The sequence below is a fragment of the Mustela putorius genome, unplaced genomic scaffold (assembly GCF_011764305.1).
Source record: "Mustela putorius furo isolate JIRA1106 unplaced genomic scaffold, ASM1176430v1.1 tig00000095_pilon_pilon_pilon, whole genome shotgun sequence".
In the NCBI taxonomy this organism is placed as follows: Eukaryota; Metazoa; Chordata; class Mammalia; order Carnivora; family Mustelidae; genus Mustela; species Mustela putorius.
In genome coordinates this window covers 23,411,436-23,428,463 of record NW_025421280.1, presented here as the reverse complement: position 1 = coordinate 23,428,463, position 17,028 = coordinate 23,411,436, and the positions used below count along the sequence as shown (strand labels likewise).

The 17,028-nt window shown below is 43.4% G+C and overlaps 1 protein-coding gene across 16 annotated transcripts in view; it reads right to left on the bottom strand.

Annotated features, from left to right (window-relative positions):
• MAP4 (microtubule associated protein 4) overlaps nucleotides 1–16,616 on the bottom strand; it is a 196,743-nt gene extending 180,127 nt beyond the window's left edge. For 2 of the 16 annotated variants that reach the window (XM_045080496.1, XM_045080491.1), the window contains exon 1: nucleotides 16,134–16,614. The gene's annotated coding sequence lies outside the window, so the exon portion shown is untranslated. Of the gene's footprint in view, nucleotides 1–16,133 lie in introns of all 16 variants that reach the window. The other 14 variants (XM_013060483.2, XM_045080489.1, XM_013060481.2 and 11 more) reach the window with 10 other exon arrangements.
• Nucleotides 16,617–17,028: the final 412 nt, after the last annotated feature.

The window sequence follows — 17,028 nt, the reverse complement described above, 5'->3', positions numbered from 1 at the left end:
TGTTTCTTCACCAAGTGAAACATCTCTAATTCCTTAAACAGTGCCTCAAGTCACCTAATTTTTTTCTTTTCTTTTCTTTTTTTTAATATTTTAGTTACTTATTTGACGGAGAGAGAGACAGCAAGAAAGGGAACACAAGCAGAGGGACAAAGAGAGGGAGAAGCAGGCTTCTTGCAGTGCAGGGAGCCCAACATGGGATCCCTGGACTCTGGGATCATGACCTGAGCCAAAGGCAGATGCTTCATGACTGAGTCACCCAGGTGTCCCTCAAGTCATCTAATTTCTACTTTCATCACAGTCTAGACTGTTTTCCTCTGGAAAGGCTCTCAATTGTGCATGTCTCTGAAAATGCAGTTCTGAAAACACAATACTAAAACTACAAAGTTATTATGTTCCACTCTAAGAGTGCTTATATTTTCAATCCTAAGAATCTATCATCTTTACGCTTCTGACTGATAACATCATCTCCCCATTACTGTCTCAAAGGCAATAAAAAAGCATGCGAAGAACTGTTTTAAAGAATAGTTAAGGGGCTCCTGAGTGGCTCTCAGTCAGTTAAGCAGCTGCCTTCGGCTTGGATCACGATCCCAAAGTCCCAGATGGTGCCCTGCATCAGACTCCTGCTCAGCAGGCAGTCGGCTTCCTCTCTCCAACTGCGGCTCCCCGCCTTCCACCCCACCCCATCCACCACTCCCCCTGCTCTCTCTCAAATAAATGAATTTTTTTTAAAAAAAGAGTAAATGGTAACTACCCAGTTCTAATTAAAATTAATAAAAAGACCTGAATCCTTGGGTATGAGTCAATCTAACATAGCACCTTCAAACTATGTAAAAGGTAGTTAACTTTGTAGAGCATTTACAGTCTGTATCATGATAACACTATTAAAATAGTCAGTGTGTGTCTCCTCTCTAACATTTTACAACTTACTTTAAAAAAATCATCTGTAGCACTTACCTGCTACAACCTAGAAGATACATAAATATCTGTGGTATTAAACTGAACATAGTAAAAAGAATACTTGAAATTAAAATTCAAATCCAAGGGCCACCTGGGTGGTGTAATTAAGTGTCAAGACTCTTGGTTTTGGCACAGGTTGTGATTTAAGTGTTGTGAGATAGAGCCCTGTGTCTGGCTCCACACTCAGCACAGAGTCTGCTTAAATTTCTCCCTCTCCCTCTCCTCCTCTGCCTCAAAATAAATAAATAAACGTTGTTTTTTTTTTTTTTTTAATCAGGTAGCAGTGATAATGTGATGACTTAGTAAATATACTAAAAACCAATGAAAGTGTGAATTTTATGTTGTGTAAAGTATATCTCAATACATCTGCTTTTTAAAAAAGAATCTATCGGGGGCACCTGGGTGGCTCAGTGGGTTAAAGCCTCTCTGCCTTTGGCTCAGGTCATGATCTCAGGATCCTGGGATCCAACCCCGCATCAAGCTCTCTACTCAGCAGGGAGCCTGTTTCCCTTCCTCTATCTTTGCCTGCCTCTCTGCCTACTTATCTCTGTATGTCAAATAAATAAATAAAATCTTAAGAAAAAAAGAATCTATCATAATAAATACCTGAAATATAAACAAGACTCTTTTTTTAAAGATTTTATTTATTTATTTGACAGAGAGAGAGAGATCACAAGTAGGCCGAGAGGCAGGCAGAGAGAGGGGTAAGCAGGTTCACCGCTGAGCAGAGAGCCTGATGCAGGGCTCAATCCAAGGACCCTAAGATCATGACCTGAGCCGAAGGCAGAGGCTCAACCCACTGAGCCACCCAGGAGCCCCAAACAAGTTTCTTATGTATAAAAACAACCCAAGATGAAAAAAATGTCTATATGAAATAACAAAAGAAAACTAAGTAAATCAAACCCCATCCATATGATGCAACATTATGCAGTCATTAAAGATTAAACAGCTTTTAAGGCAGCTAAGCCTCCACCTCTTGATTTTGGCTCATGATCTCAGGGTTGTGAGATCTAGACCTGCACTGAACTCCGCACACAGCGGGGAGTCTACTTGGGATTCTCTCTCCCTTTCTCTGCCCCTCCCCAAGTGCTTGCTCACTCCAATGTGCTCGCTCTCTTGCTCTCTCTCAAGAATAAGTAAATCTTTTTTAAAAAGAGTAAATAGCTTTTACTAACACAGGAAATCACATGACCTTAAGTTTTTAAAAAGTAACAGATAATTATTTATTAGCAGAAATATCTAAGAAAAAAATGTGTACACCTAGAAAGAAAGACTGTAAGGCAATATGCCCAGTTGTTAAAGTAGTTATCTCTGGGAGACAGTGTTCAAATGATTACTTTTGCCTTGATATTTTTCTGTATTTTCCAAATTTCCCATTTTCCTCATAGAACAAGTAACAATAAAAGATTAGAAAAGCAGGGCACCTGGGTGGCTCAGTGGGTTAAGCCTCTGCCTTTGGCTCAGGTCATGATCTCAGGGTCCTGGGATCAAGCCCCCCATCAGGCTCTCTGCTCAGCAGGGAGCCTGCTTTCCCTTCTCTCTCTCCCTGCCTCTCTGCCTACTTGTGATCTTTCTGTGCCAAATAAATAAATAAAACCTTTTAAAAAAAAAGAAAGAAAGAAAGAAAGAAAGAAAGAAAAAGACCAATGTGTGTTCTTTAAGGAAACACATGAAACACTTCTAATCTCATGTTCACTATCACTTTTTTCAAACTTTTAGTATGTCCAGGGATCGCTTCTATACAGATCAGCATTCTCTGATGAGCTGAACTAGTTCACCTGCTCCCCCAGCCCTCAATCTGAGTAACACAAACTGCTAAATAGGAGGGTTCAGCAATGTTCTTCATCCTTATTGTCAAGAAAAACCTGAAACTGGCAGAACCCAGTCTCCTTCAGAACCAAAATGCTGTCATATTTTTTAAATTATTTATTTATTTGAGAGAGAGTAAGAGAGATCAACAAGCAGGGTGAGGGGCAGAGGGAGAAGGGTCTCCACTAAGCAAGGAGCCAGACGTAGGCCTTGATCCTGGTACTCTAGGATCATGACCCCAGCTGAAGGCAGATGCCTAACCGACTAAACCATCCAGGCACCCCCAAAGTGATGACATTTTGACATCAGTACTATAATGCAGGTCCATATCATATTACTCACAAGCTTCAATCAATGACATTCTCTTATGAACTCCATTACATTTAATGATTTTTCTTAGAATGGAAACTTAGAATAAGGCAGGCATCCTGCCGGAACAAATCAGACCTCTTGGAGATTTAAAGTTTACAAGAAATACATGGGCAACTGAAAAACGTTAAATACCATCACCAACATGCAAATAGTAAAATTCAGCATATGAAAAGCTCTACAGGACAAATGACTCAGTTTTTTCAATATAAAAATTACAAAGAGAAAAACAGGTATGAAGATCCTATTAAAGGAGACTAAATAAAGAGAGGCACTTGGGTGGCTCAGTGGGTTAAGTGTGTGCCTTTGGCTCAGGTCATAATCTCAGGGTCCTGAAATCAAGCCCCACATCAGGCTCCCTGTTCAGAGGCTCTCTGTCATCAGGCTCCCTGTCTCTCTCTCCCTCACTCCACCCATGCTCCCTCTCTTCCAAATGAATAAAATTTTTTAAAATTGAAAAAAGAGGGGCACCTGAGTGGCTCAGTGGGTTCAAGTCTCTGCCTTTGGCTCGGATTCATGATCCCAGGGTCCTAGGATAGAGCCCCACATCAGGCTCTCTGTTCAGCAGGGAGCCTGCTTCCTCCTCTCTCTCTGCCTGCTTCTCTGCCTACTTATGATCTCCGTCTCTCAAATAAATAAATCTTTAAAAAAAAACACCACAAGTACTATCTTTTAAGACACATCCCATGATATTTACAGATGATATGGTGTCTTGGATCTTCTTCAAAATACTCCAGTATAGAATAGCTGGGGAATAAGAGAGGATACAGATGAATCAAAACTGGTCACGGCAAGATGTCTGGGTCATCCAGTTAAGCATTTGTCTTTGGCTTGGGTCATGATCCCAGGATCCTGAGATCAAGTCCCGCATTGGGCTCCCTGTGCAGTGGGGAGCCTGCTTCACCCTCTGCCTGCTGCTCCCCCTTGCTTGTGTGTTCTGACAACAAATAAATAAAATCTTTTTTTTTTTAAGATTTTATTTGACAGAAATCACAAGTAGCTTGAGAGGCAGGCAGAGAGAGAATTAAGCAGGCTCCCTGCTGAGCAGAGAGCCCGATATGAGGCTCACTCCCAGGAACCTGGGATCATGACCTGAGCCGAAGGCAGAGGCTTTAACCCACTGAGCCACCTAGGTGCCCCTAAATAAACAAAATCTTAAAAAATGAAAATAAAGGGCACCTGGGTGGCTCAGTGGGTTAAGCCGCTGCCTTCGGCTCAGGTCATGGTCTCAGGGTCCTGGGATGGAGTCCCGCATCTGGCTCCCTGCTCAGAAGGGAGCCTGCTTCCCTCTCTCTCTCTCCCTCTCTCTCTGCCTGCCTCTCTGTCTACTGTGATCTCTCTCTGTCAAATAAATAAATAAAATCTTTAAAAAACAAAATAAAATAAAAATAAAAAGACCCTCTGACCTTCCCACTAAGGGAAAGTGACCTTGCCTAAAACAATCCTCAAAAAAAAAAAGAAAATTTGTCATGGATTGATAATTATTAAAGACAAGTGTTCTTGGGGTGCCTGGGTGGGCTCAGTCAGTTATACACCTGATTCCTGACTTCAGTTCAGATCATGACCTAAAGGCTGTGAGATCAAGCCCTTCATTGGGCTCTACAGAGAATCTTAAGATTCTCTCTCTCTCTCTCTGCCTCTTTCCTCTCCCTACCACGCACACGTGCATGTTCTCTCAAAAAATAAAAATAAAAAAATAAAGAGACAGTACTTGGGGTTCATTTCATTAAACCAATCTCAACTTCTGTGAAGGATCAGAAATTTTACATTTTTTTTAAAGATTTTATTTATTTATTTGACAGAGGGATAGCAGGCAGAGCAGCAGACAGAGGAAGAGGGAGAAGCAGGCTCTCCGCTGAGCAGGGAGCCCGATGCAGAGCTTGATACGAGGACCCTGGATCATGACCTGAGTTGAAGGCAGCCACTTAACTGACTGTGCCACCCAGGCGCCCTGTTAAATTTTTCATTTTAATAAAGTTTCCTACAAAAAAACAGGAGGAATGCAAAAATTACTATTATGAAATCAAGCTCACAATTGATAAGGCAATGCAACTGCAGGATGTTTGAGAAATATGGACTTCAGTAATAACCTAAAGGTTTCCCTTTAAATAGGCAAAGTTATAGAAAGACACTACCAGATCACATCTTAGAGCTAAATTAAATAGGACAGACTTAATAATACAGGTATATCTTATACCGCTGTATTTTGCTACTACTGCTAAGAAATTAAACCTCTGCCTTCAGTGCAGGTCATGATCTCAGGGTCCTGGAATTGAGCCCCGTATCAGGCTCTCTGCTTGGCGGGAGGCCTGCTTCCCTCTCTTTCTCTGCCTGCCTCTCTGCCTACTTGCGATCTCTGTCAAATAAATAAATAAAATCTTAAAAAAAAAAAAAAAGGCATTTCTTCATGTCTACTAAAGAAAGAACAGTAAAAAAATAACAGGTCAGATCCTGCCCTTTGACAGCCAATGTTTTGCATCCCCTGTCTCTCTGTGATTTAGTGATAAGGAGGAAAATGAAAATGAATGAACTTAAGTTTACACACAAAATAATGTGAACACAAAATTAACAATCAACATAGCCAAACGCATCTTAAGTACTCCTATGTTCATCAAAGAACTATTCTTGAATAAGGACAGAACACATTTCCCTAGAGAATATATAAAATCAAATTAAGGTTCCTATTTCAACACACCCATTCTGAGTTCCAGTAACAAAGGGTAATTAGAGGCAAGTGTACAGAGGACACATAGAAGTAAGATGACTGAACTTTTCTGGACCATAGGAAACATTTTATAATAGGTAAAATATTCTTTTTTTTTTTTAAGATTATTTATTTATTTATTTATTTGAGAGAGAGAAAGAGTGAGAGAGAGCAGGAGAGGGGAGAAGGTCAGAGGGAAAAGCAGACTAACCCACGGAGCTGGGAGCCCGATGCGGGACTCAGTCCCAGGGCTCCAGGATCACGACCTGAGCCAAAGGTAGTCGTTTACCCAACTGAGCCACCCATGCGCCCCTAGGTAAAATATTCTTAACAATACTCCACTTTCCCTCTGTGCCATTTTCTATGACATTATGCTACAATGAATTCCACTACAACGGCATTTTTATACCAGTGTTAACTGAATATACATTTGGTAATAGAGAAAAAGAAGGAAATGAAATAATTCAATAGACTCTTCAAGAAGATCTCAACCCAGTGGAAAGGCATAAAGAAGTAAAACTGATGCAGAAATCCAAAGGAAGGGGCGCCTGGGTGGCTCAGTGGGTTAAGCCTCTGCCTTGGGCTCAGGTCATGATCTCGGGGTCCTGGGATCGAGCCCCGCATCAGGCTCTCTGCTCAGTGAGGAGCCTGCTCCCCCCCCCTGCCTGCCTCTCTGTCTACTTGTGATCTCTCTCTCTGTCAAATAAATAAATAAAATCTTTTAAAAAAAGAAAAGAAAAGAAATCCAAAGGAAGAGGCACGTGAGTGGTTCAGTTGGTTGAGCATCTTATTCTTGATTTTGGCTCAAGTTATGATCTCAGGATTGAAAGATCAAGTCCCATGTCGGGCTCTGTGTTCACCAGGGAATCTTCTTAAGATTGTCTCCCTCTGTTCCTCTGCACCTGCACACTCATACATGCACTGTCTTTCTCTCCAATAAATCTTAAAAAAAAAAAAAAAAAAAAGAAAGAAAAGAAAGAAAAAGGAATAAAGTACTGATATACACTACCACACGAACAAACTTTTAAAATATGTTAATGGAGTGCCTGGGTGGCCCCATTAGAGGGAGAGGTCATTAAACATCTGCCTTCGCCTCAGGTCATGATCCCAGGATCCTGGGATCCAGCCCCGCATCTGCCTCTCTGCTCAGCAGGAAGCCTGCTTCTCCCTCCCCTCTTCCCCTGCTTGTGTTCCCTCTCCTGCTGTCTCTCTCCTCTCTGTCAATAATAATAAATAAATAATAAAAACAAGCTAATGAAAAAAGCCAGATACAAAAGGCTATATATTATATGATTGCGTTTATGGGATAGTCCAGAATGGGCAAATCCATCAACAGAAATTAGATACCTCATTGCCAGAGATTGGACGGATGGGGGATGGGAGTGACTGCTAACAGGTTTGGGATTTCTTTTGGAGATGATGCAAATGTTCCGGAATTTTATAGTGATGATGGATATACAACACTGTGAATACACCAAAACCCAGAATGAACTGTATATTCTAAAACGGCAAATTTTATTATATGTGAATTATACGTTTATTTTTTTTAAATATGGAATAACATATACCCAAAGATATATATCAGTGAAAATACCAAAGAGGAATACATAACCAGGCTAAGAAAATGATCAGAAAGGCTTTCTTTTTTTTTTTTTTTTTTAAAGATTTTATTTATTTATTTGACAGATAGAAATCACAAGTAGACAGAGAGGCAGGCAGAGAGAGGGAGGAAGGGAAGCAGGCTCCCTGCTGAGCAGAGAGCCCGATGCGGGACTCGATCCCAGGATCCCGAGATCATGACCTGAGCTGAAGGCAGCGGCTTAACCCACTGAGCCACCCAGGCACCCCAGAAAGGCTTTCTAAAGCTGATACTAACGGGAAAATACCTAAGTCTGTTTTATTGCTCACCCTCTCCCTTTTCCCACTCCTCCCTAAACTCAGAAATCACTTCTCTGTCAAAAAGAGAGAAAGAGAGAGAGGGAAGGATGGAAAAGGGAGGGAGGAAAGAAGGAAAGAAGAAGAAATCACCTGTCACCCAAAGAAACATTTATACCCCAGTACAAACTATTCCGATGAAAATATGATCTACCTATAAGAAGATGAGTAAGAGCTCTCTTGAATCTTCCCAGTGTATTTCTATTCCTCACACAGAACATGGATTAACCCAAATGAACATCTGATCAAGAATTTCAGACAGTCTAAAAAAAAAAAAAGAATCATCATCATCATCTCAGGCAGTTTAACAAAAAAAGAGCTCACGAGAGGAGTTACTTTAGGAAGCAACATTTTTCTTAAGGGTCTCTAACTTCTATTCCCACTCACCACACTATCCACAATCTCCCCTAAATTTTTCATTCTATAAATTAACAAATAAATCTTAAAAAAAAAAAAAAAAAAAAAAAAAAAAAAAAAAAAAAAAACCTAGCTGTGCCTTCAGAGTTCAAGACTTAAAATATTTTAGGGGCACCTGGCTGGCTCAGTCAGTAGAGCATGCACTTTTTCAAGATTTTATTTATTTATTGGAGAGAGAGGGTGCATGAGCTCTCTCAAGTGCAGGGAAAGGGCAGAGGGAGAGGAGAGAATCTCAAGCAGACTCCCTTCTGAGCTCTGCCCAATGCTGGGGTCATTCTCACCCACCCTGAGATCATGACTTGAGCTGAAATCAAGAATCCAATGCTTAGGAGCACCTGGATGGTTCAGTGGGTTAAATCTCTGCCTTCGGCTCGGGTCATGATCTTAGTTAGGGTCCTGGGATCGAGCCCCGCATTGGGCTCTCTGCTCAGTGGGGAGCCTGCTTCCTCCTCTCTCTGCCTGCCTCTCCACCTACTTGAGATTGAAATAAATATCTTTAAAAAAATAATAATAATAATCCAATGCTTAAATGACAGCAATGCAGGCTGCCCGAAAGCATGTGATTCTTGATCTTGGGGTGGTGAGTTCAGGTCCCATGTTGGGCATAGAGATTAAAACAAAATCTTTTTTAAAAAATTATGTAAAATATTTAATTATAATTTTGTACATAAACTATATAGAAAATCAGAACCAAAATCTTTGGAAATACTAAGGTAATAAAAGTCAGAAGTAAGGAGGAAATAAAGTATTAAGTTTTACTGCTAATTTATCTCTAATTACATATAAAATCTGATCTTAGCACTATCTTGGCAAATGTTTTCTTAATCAACTCAAGTCAAAATAGAGGAAGAACATATCTAAATTACAGACACAGGAAGGGTACCAAAGGCACGGGATAATAGAATCAGGATTCAAAAAGTCTCCTTTGGAACAATGGACAGAAACTGGACTTACAGAAAGAAAACAGGAGCATAAACAAGTCCAAAACATAGAATCAGAAAATCAACCAATCAAGAATAAAGATGGGTTAACAGCAACTCTAAGGAAAAATACCTAGAAGGGAGCTTACTACCAGGCAAGTATAAAGCAACACTGAAAAGTGGATATGGAAAGAAAGAAAAAAAATTATTTCAAAGCAGCAGGGGTGGAAACTAAGTGGAAAGGGGTCATTCTGAATTCCTTAATCACTTCCTTTCCAGGGCTTAATACAATATCTGGATCAGACCACATCTGACAGAATGACAAACTGTAGCATGTCCACAAGAGATGCCCAACATAGTAAAAGGTTTAGAAAGCACATTTCCTAAGAGGTGGCTGGGGGGAAAAAACTGTTTAGTCTGGAAAAAACTTACGTGGGACAAAATAATTCCAGAAAAGAAATTACTCCTGCTGTCAACACTGTCAAAGTTTAAAAAAAAAATTCTAAAATTCAGGAACTTCTCTAATTAAAAGGAGCAAACCCACTAAGGGACAAAGGCTGACTTATTAGTCAAGATACTTAAGACTGCTTTGCTTGGGATCAAGCTAGCCCTGGGAGTGAGAACAGGTCATCAATTCCAGCTGCAGTCACTCACTTCCTGTTTGGCCAAGGGCAAATGACATCACCTCTCCACTGAGGCTGAAAAACAGTCATTTAAAATACCAATATTATAGGAGTATAATTTAAATTAGGTAACAACTGCAAACTGCTTTGGAAATGGACTTTATTATGCTAATGAAAACTCCATTTTCCTACCTTACACATACACTGAGGTTGAACAGTTAAGTAAATCTATTATAAATAACTAGAGCCAAGTTTCTGTGGGGGGGGGGGTTACAAATAAGCAAGGAGAGGAACCCTAGAATGAACTTGTGGTACTGGACTAGAGTCAGAGAGACCAGTACGACCACATCATATTTATATACTGATAGATACGGAAATAAACATACACGTGTGTGTACCTGGGTCAGTATACATGTACGTATATGGATACTGTAAGCAGTATACATACATGTAGTTCCTAGGTCTGCCCTCTAAGACATCTAGAAGCAGTGATAGCCCAGCAGTAGTGAGTACATCCAGTTCACTTAGAATCCAGATCTGTGTTTCTAAATATTTTTCTCCAATAAAAGAAACCAGGGCTCCTTGGGAAAATGGCTGATTTTTGTGGGGGCTGGGGCAGGGAAAATCCAAGATGAGATTGGAGCATCATGCAGCACCAAAAAAAAAGGAGGACATAGAGAAAGAACTTAAGTACCAGGGGTGCCTGTGTGGCTCAGTGGGTTAAAGCCTCTGCCTTCAGCTCAGGTCATAGGCTCAGGTCATGGGCTCAGGGTCCTGGGATTGAGCCCAGCATCGGGCTTTCTGCTCTGCAGGGAGCCTGCTTCCCCCCTTTCTCTCTGCCTGCCTCTCTGCCTACTTGTGATCTCTATCTCTGTCAAATAAATAAATAAAATCTTTAAAAAAAAAAGAACTTAAGTACCAAATGGCCAAAGCCAGAAGACTGTAAGCAACTAAGCATGGTATTTAGATTACATCCCGAAAGAAAAAATATGTATTCATGAATCCATACTGATACAAATGAATAAGTAAATAAACTGTGGGGGGGAAGGCCGTGTACAAATCTTCCCTTCAGAAGAATTCCAAATAATGTAGAAGGAATGAGGGAAACAGAAAATCACCACTACAATTACATGGTAAATGCCACTACAGGCAAATTTCACCAATGAATGCTAAAATTCGTGGATGAAACTCAGATCTTTGGGTAGCCTCACAGAACCTCCCCAAAATATTTATTCATTACTGTGGGTGATTCTAACACAGGTTCACAAATTCTTTGATACTCATCCCTTCAGGAGGTAGAGCTTACTTCCCTTCCTCCAGAAATGGGCTTGACCCAGCAAGCTTCTAACAAATGAAGTAAAGAAATGGAAAAATCGGGGCGCCTGGGTGGCTCAGTGGGTTAAGCCACTGCCTTCGACTCAGGTCATGATCCCAGGGTCCTGGGATGGAGCCCCGCATCAGGCTCTCTGCTCAGCAGGGAGCCCGCTTCCTCTCTCTCTCTGCCTGCCTCTCTGCCTGCTTGTCATCTCTCTCTCTCTGTCAAATAAATAAATCTTTAAAATAAAAAAAAAAAAAAGAAATAGAAAAATAGTCACTTTAGTGAAACCAGGGAGATACTACCTTAATCAAGTTATCAAAGTTAACATCAGTAATAAGTCACATTGCTATCCGGTATCCCCTGAAATGCAGTATGATGTGACAAGAAGGACATACCATTTCTGTGGTATTCCTCCCCGAAATGCCTCACTTCAGGCTAATCAAGACAAAATACCAGAAAACCCAATTCAGGAACATTCTACAAATAACTGACTGCTACTTTTCAAAGGTGTCAAGGAGAGAAAGGCAAGGAGAGACTCAAACTGTCACAGATTGTCGGAAACTAGGGAAACAGGACACCTAAATGTAATGTGGTATCCTGGATCAGATCCTGTAATAAAAAAAAGGGGTATCACTGGGGAAAAACTAGGGAAATGAGAGGACAGCCTATATTTTAGTTAAAATATTAAAGTAATATTGATGTCTTAATTTTAATAAATGTCTCACTACAGAAGATGTTAAATTTAAGGAAAGCTAGGGGTGCCTGGGTGGCTCAGTGGGTTAAAGCCTCTGCCTTCGGCTCAGGTCATGATCCCAGGGTCCTGGGATCAAGCCCTACATAGGGCTCTCTGCTCAGCAGGGAGCCTGCTTCCCCCTTTCTCTGCCTACTTGTGATCTCTTTCTGTCAAATAAATAAATAAAATCTTTAAAAAAAAAATTTAAGGAAAGCTAGATAAAGATTATATGGACATTCTGTACTATCTTGACAGTCTTCTATAAATCTAAAATTATTTCAAAATAAATTATTTTTTAAACTGCCTTATTGTAAAGTCAGAAAGAGGGAAAGTAATACATTTTAAAAGAAATTTAAATACATGCAAACCAATAAGATAGTTTTTATGGTGAGAAGATTAACATTTTCAAGTGCCTGGGAGGTACAGTAGGTTTAAGTGTCAAGATTCCTAGTGTCAGCTCAGGTTGTGATCTCAGGGTGGTGCGATAGAGCTGCACAGAGTCCCACTGGGATTCTCTCTCTTGCTCCCCCTCCCACCCTCGCTCCTACAGGCACATGCTCTCTCTCTCTCTCTCAAATAAATAATTAATTAATTAAGCCCCCCCAGGGGCACCTGGGTGGCTGGCTTAGTTGTTGGGTGTCTGCCTTCTGCTCGGGTCATGATCCTGGGGTTCTAGGACCGAGCCCAGAGTCGGGATCCCTGCTCAGCAGGAAACCTGTTTCTCCCTTTCCCACTCCCCCTGTTTGTGTTACCTCTCTCACTGCATCACTCTCCATCAAATAAGTAGATAAAATCTTAAATATATATATATATATATTAAAAAGAAAAGGAAGATTAACTTTTCTACTGTACAAACAAATGCCAAAGTAAACTGGATTGACTTTCAAGCTCAAAAATTTATTGACATACAGGGTGCCCGGGTGGTGCCCTCCGTTAAGCCTCAGACTCTTAGTTTCGGCTCAGGCTGTGATCTCAGGATGGTGAGACTGAGCCCTGGATCCCTTGGCACTCAGCTTGGAGTCTGCTTAAAACACTCTCTCTCCCTCTCCTCTGTACCCCCCCCCCACCAATGCGCGCACTACCACATGCTCACTCTCTCAAAAATAAATTAATTAATCAAAAATTTAATGACATACAAAATCAATTCCCATTAGGTCTGTGTCGAGAGATTAGCCCAGGAAGCTCTAAAAAGGTAGTGAATATGATCCCTCATATATATTAGTTTGCTTTAACCCCTTTCTTGATCATAATTGTCCTCAACACATTCCTAGCAGTAAGTCTACAGAAACCTGGTTCTAAAAGTGCCATTTAGAAGAACAAAGTGAAATCAGTGACATTTACTTGGTTTCCTTTTCAAATTGACCAAATCAAATGAACCACCAGATGACTTCCATTAGGTCAAAATGTTCCTCAGATTTTTCTTGCTTTTTAAGGGAAAATAAAATCTACACATCAACTAACCATGCTTAATATTTAAAAAAAAGAAAAAGGGGGGCACCTGGCTGGTTCATTTGGTGGACCGAACATGCAACTCTTGATCTCAGGGTCCTGAGTTTGAGCCCCATGTTGGGGGTAGAGATTACTTAAAAACAGTAGTAACAGTAATTTTAAAAAGAAGGGAAAAAAGGAAGAGGAGGAGAAGAAAGAAGAGAAAGAGGAGGAAGAAGATGCCCTACATTCGAAGGGTCAACAGCAAAAATTTCAAGAGACAAAGATGGATCAATCGGGGAAAAAGAACAAGACACTGAAATCGGGAAGAACAAACTAATGCCAAGTCACCTTTCTTGATGGGGATGAGAGGTTCAAATCACACAAACACTCCCCTTTACACAAGGGGACACTCACTTCCACAAACACCCCCACCCTAAAACCAAAATTAAAACCCCAAGGCAGTATCTTTCCCAGATCTCAATCCATTTCAAGCAAGCTTGGGAAACCTGTCTTACTTTCCTCTGAATGCCAGAGTAAGCAATTAATAAAAAGTTTTCATATTCTCAAGAAAAATTAAAAATAGAGCAAAGCCACCTAGAAATAAGAACCCAGGTGCTTCCTTCATTGTCAGCAAACAATGGAAAATGACTTTTTAATACATAATGTAAACCTACTTGTAAATTTGAGAAATTTGACACAGGTTAAATAGGCTGAAATGATAAGTATTGGAAGAGATGACTAAAAAAACAACAACGACACTGAGACAGGGTGGGAAAATGTCTTTAGAAGTTTCCCAGCACTGTCACACATTAATGTATTTATTCATACAATGGGAAAAGAAGGGAAACTCACTAGAATTCAGTAACTTGATTAAAACATCCCAAGAACATCCAAGGTCCTTAGTTTCCATTCTATAATCAATTGCCTTTTTATTACTGATTTGGCTGGCCAGAAACAAAGGAGGTGTCCTAGCCAGTGGATAATTAATTCCAACTGTGTACATGGCACCTTATACTTCCGGTGTAAATAAACTCGTACCTGGTTTATCAGTCTCTGGTGAGATTACTTTGCATGAATAAATTCTCAAGCGCTTGAGTCACCCTTGCATAAACCAAAAATTTCACGTATCTAAACTAGTGGGGGGTTGGGGGGAATCCAGAGAGACCTTGACGTGGATGCCAGTTCCGCCACATAACTATCTGTGTGACCCCTTATTTCTACCAGTCTCAATTTCCCCATCTGTAAACAAATACCTACGGTTAGTGCCTAGAAGATGGCTCAAGTGCTCACAAGGTGATAGCTTTATTATTTTTAAGCCAAACTGGAGAGGAAGACTACCACTGATCCAGGAACATCTCACTTGAAAAGGAGTAGTCTAGACCATCAAACCACTGCACTGGAAAGACATCCCCTGAAGAGAGAGATCCAGTCTCAGAGAGGTGAGAGGAGCAAAATTTAAAAGTTGCAAGTAAAGTACCTGCTGCACTGCACAGCTCTCCCTTAGCAACTCCAGTGTTGTCTACCAAACACCCAGCCGGTAATAGTTAGAGCATGACAACTGTTCACTCTAAATCCATGTGCTCAGCTTGGATTCAGGACTGATTTATAAAAATAGCTGTTGCTGCTGCTCTTTGAATCTCTTTGAGCTGATGACTGGGCAGTGTTACCCTATAGGCCTAGAGCAGCTGTATTCCCTCACCACACCCATTTCTCTGCCTACCCAGCCGAGCTGACGGTACCCCCCTCCCATCTCTGCAGCATACTATTCTCCCTCTTCCTGGGCTGAGTGAGCAAATTACAAGCACAAATATCCCCTGATGCAATGCCACAACCATCCCTGGGAAAGAGCAGAGGCAGTTGCCAAAAGTGCAGCAGCAGGGAAACGGGCGGGAGACAGACACACAGACACACACACACACACACACACACACACAGCAAGGAACACTGCAATGCTATGCAGCCCGGGAGAGCGAATCGAGAGGCCCTGGGGAGCAATAGTGTAACCGAACCAGAGGAGGGAAGGAAGAAAGGGAGTTTCCAGGAGAGAGCTGGGTAACACTAACCTTCCCGAGAAACACCTTCCACACCGGGTCTGGGTGCTAAAACACAAACCTAAGCGTAATGACTGCCTCCTCCCTAAAGTAGCAAAAGCATTTAATTTACACGTTCCTGGGTGGAAACAAACAAAAAACCCAACGTCCTGACCCCCACGGGGTAATTTCACCAAAAAAGGGCTCAAGCAACACCAGCAGAGAACCTGGTCCAGGTGCTAAATCACAATCTCGGTTCTGGGTAACGTTTCCAACTGCCCCCTCCCGGTCCCAGTCCCAATCCTCCCATCCCCACCCTTGCTGCGACGGCTTTGCCCTCCCGCAGCCAGACACACGCTAGTCCCCCAGCAGTGCGGGAGGAGACGCGCGCAGAGAGCCCAGGCTGGGGCCCGGTTCTCCAGACCGCCCCTCAGCCCCGCCCGTAACCCCAGACTGGCCACTCTCTCTAGCTCACATCAACCCCACCTCAACTGACCCCCGAAGTCTCACGGACCTTTGAGTTTTTCTATGCCCCCGAACCCCACCCAGGGCCGCAGACCGCAGCCGACCCTCGCTCCGCGAGCGCAACCCCATCCTGAGCCCAAAGCATGTCGCTCGGCCCCACGCCCCAGACGCCCGAAACCCCGGTTCTCTCAGCCCCGTCCGCCCCGAGGCGCCCCCGGATCACTCCTCTAAGCCTCGGAAGATCACGCCCGCAGGCCCCCAGCCCGGCCGCCCCCGCGTCCCACAGGCCCGTGGCCACCGCCCTTCCCAGCCTCCCGCGGGCCCTGCGGGGTCCCAGGCGCCCGCGGGGCGCGGCTCGGGCAGCCCCCGGGACAGTGGGGAGGCCGCCCCTCAGATCGGGCCCCGCCTGCCGCCGCACCTACCCGCCGCCGCTGCGCCTGAGCCGAAGCCGGAGGGAGCCGGGAGACGGCCGGGAGGAGCCGGGAGAAGTCGGGAGGAGCCGGAGCCACCGAGCAAGCCCGTGGGGCGGGGCGCAGGGAGGCGGCCGCTTCCTCGTCGCCCTCTTGAGGGCCGGCGCGAGGGAGGGGCGCCGCCACCGCCTATCCCGCGGGCGCCGCTGCTCCGACCAATAAACGCGGCGAGGGGGCGGGCGGAGGGCTGAGGCAAGCCAATGGGCGTCGGCCCCGCCGCCTCGACCTCGCAATGGTAGCGGCGCGAGCGGAGGGCCGTTGGGGGCGAGGTACGCGTGGGGGCTTCAGACTCCCGCCTCCCGCCGGCTAGCACCCGGGCGGCCGGCGGGTAGACCGACTGCCGCCAGGGCTTTGTAGTGGACGTTGCTTCCTTTCAGAACTTGGGTGCTTGGAGCGGAGAGGATGCGAGCGGCCGGGTACACGCGGCCAGGGCCCGGGTCTCCCCACCCGCGGGGCCTGCGGGCTCTGTGATGTAACCTGGGCGGGGCGCGAGGCGGGGCCTAGGGCGCGGGCCAGCTGGTCGGGGGAAGGAGTTGTGGGGGGGACGGGGCGCGGGTGTGGGGCCCCTCTAGGGCTGCGCTGCCACCAGCCACAAGCGACGTGGCTGTTTCATGTTGAAACGTGCTGTAGGTGTAGAGTACACATCGGATTTCCGAGACTTAGCACCAAAAAATAGATCTCATTCATAATTTTATATTGATTATAAACGACAGTTGATAGCAAAATTGGTTATTACCGTTTTAGATCTATTTGATTAAAGAAAACACATTTAAAATAGTTTCGTGGTGTTTTTTTTGTTTTGTTGTTGTTTGCTTTTTAAAATGTGGCCACTAAGAAACTTAAAATT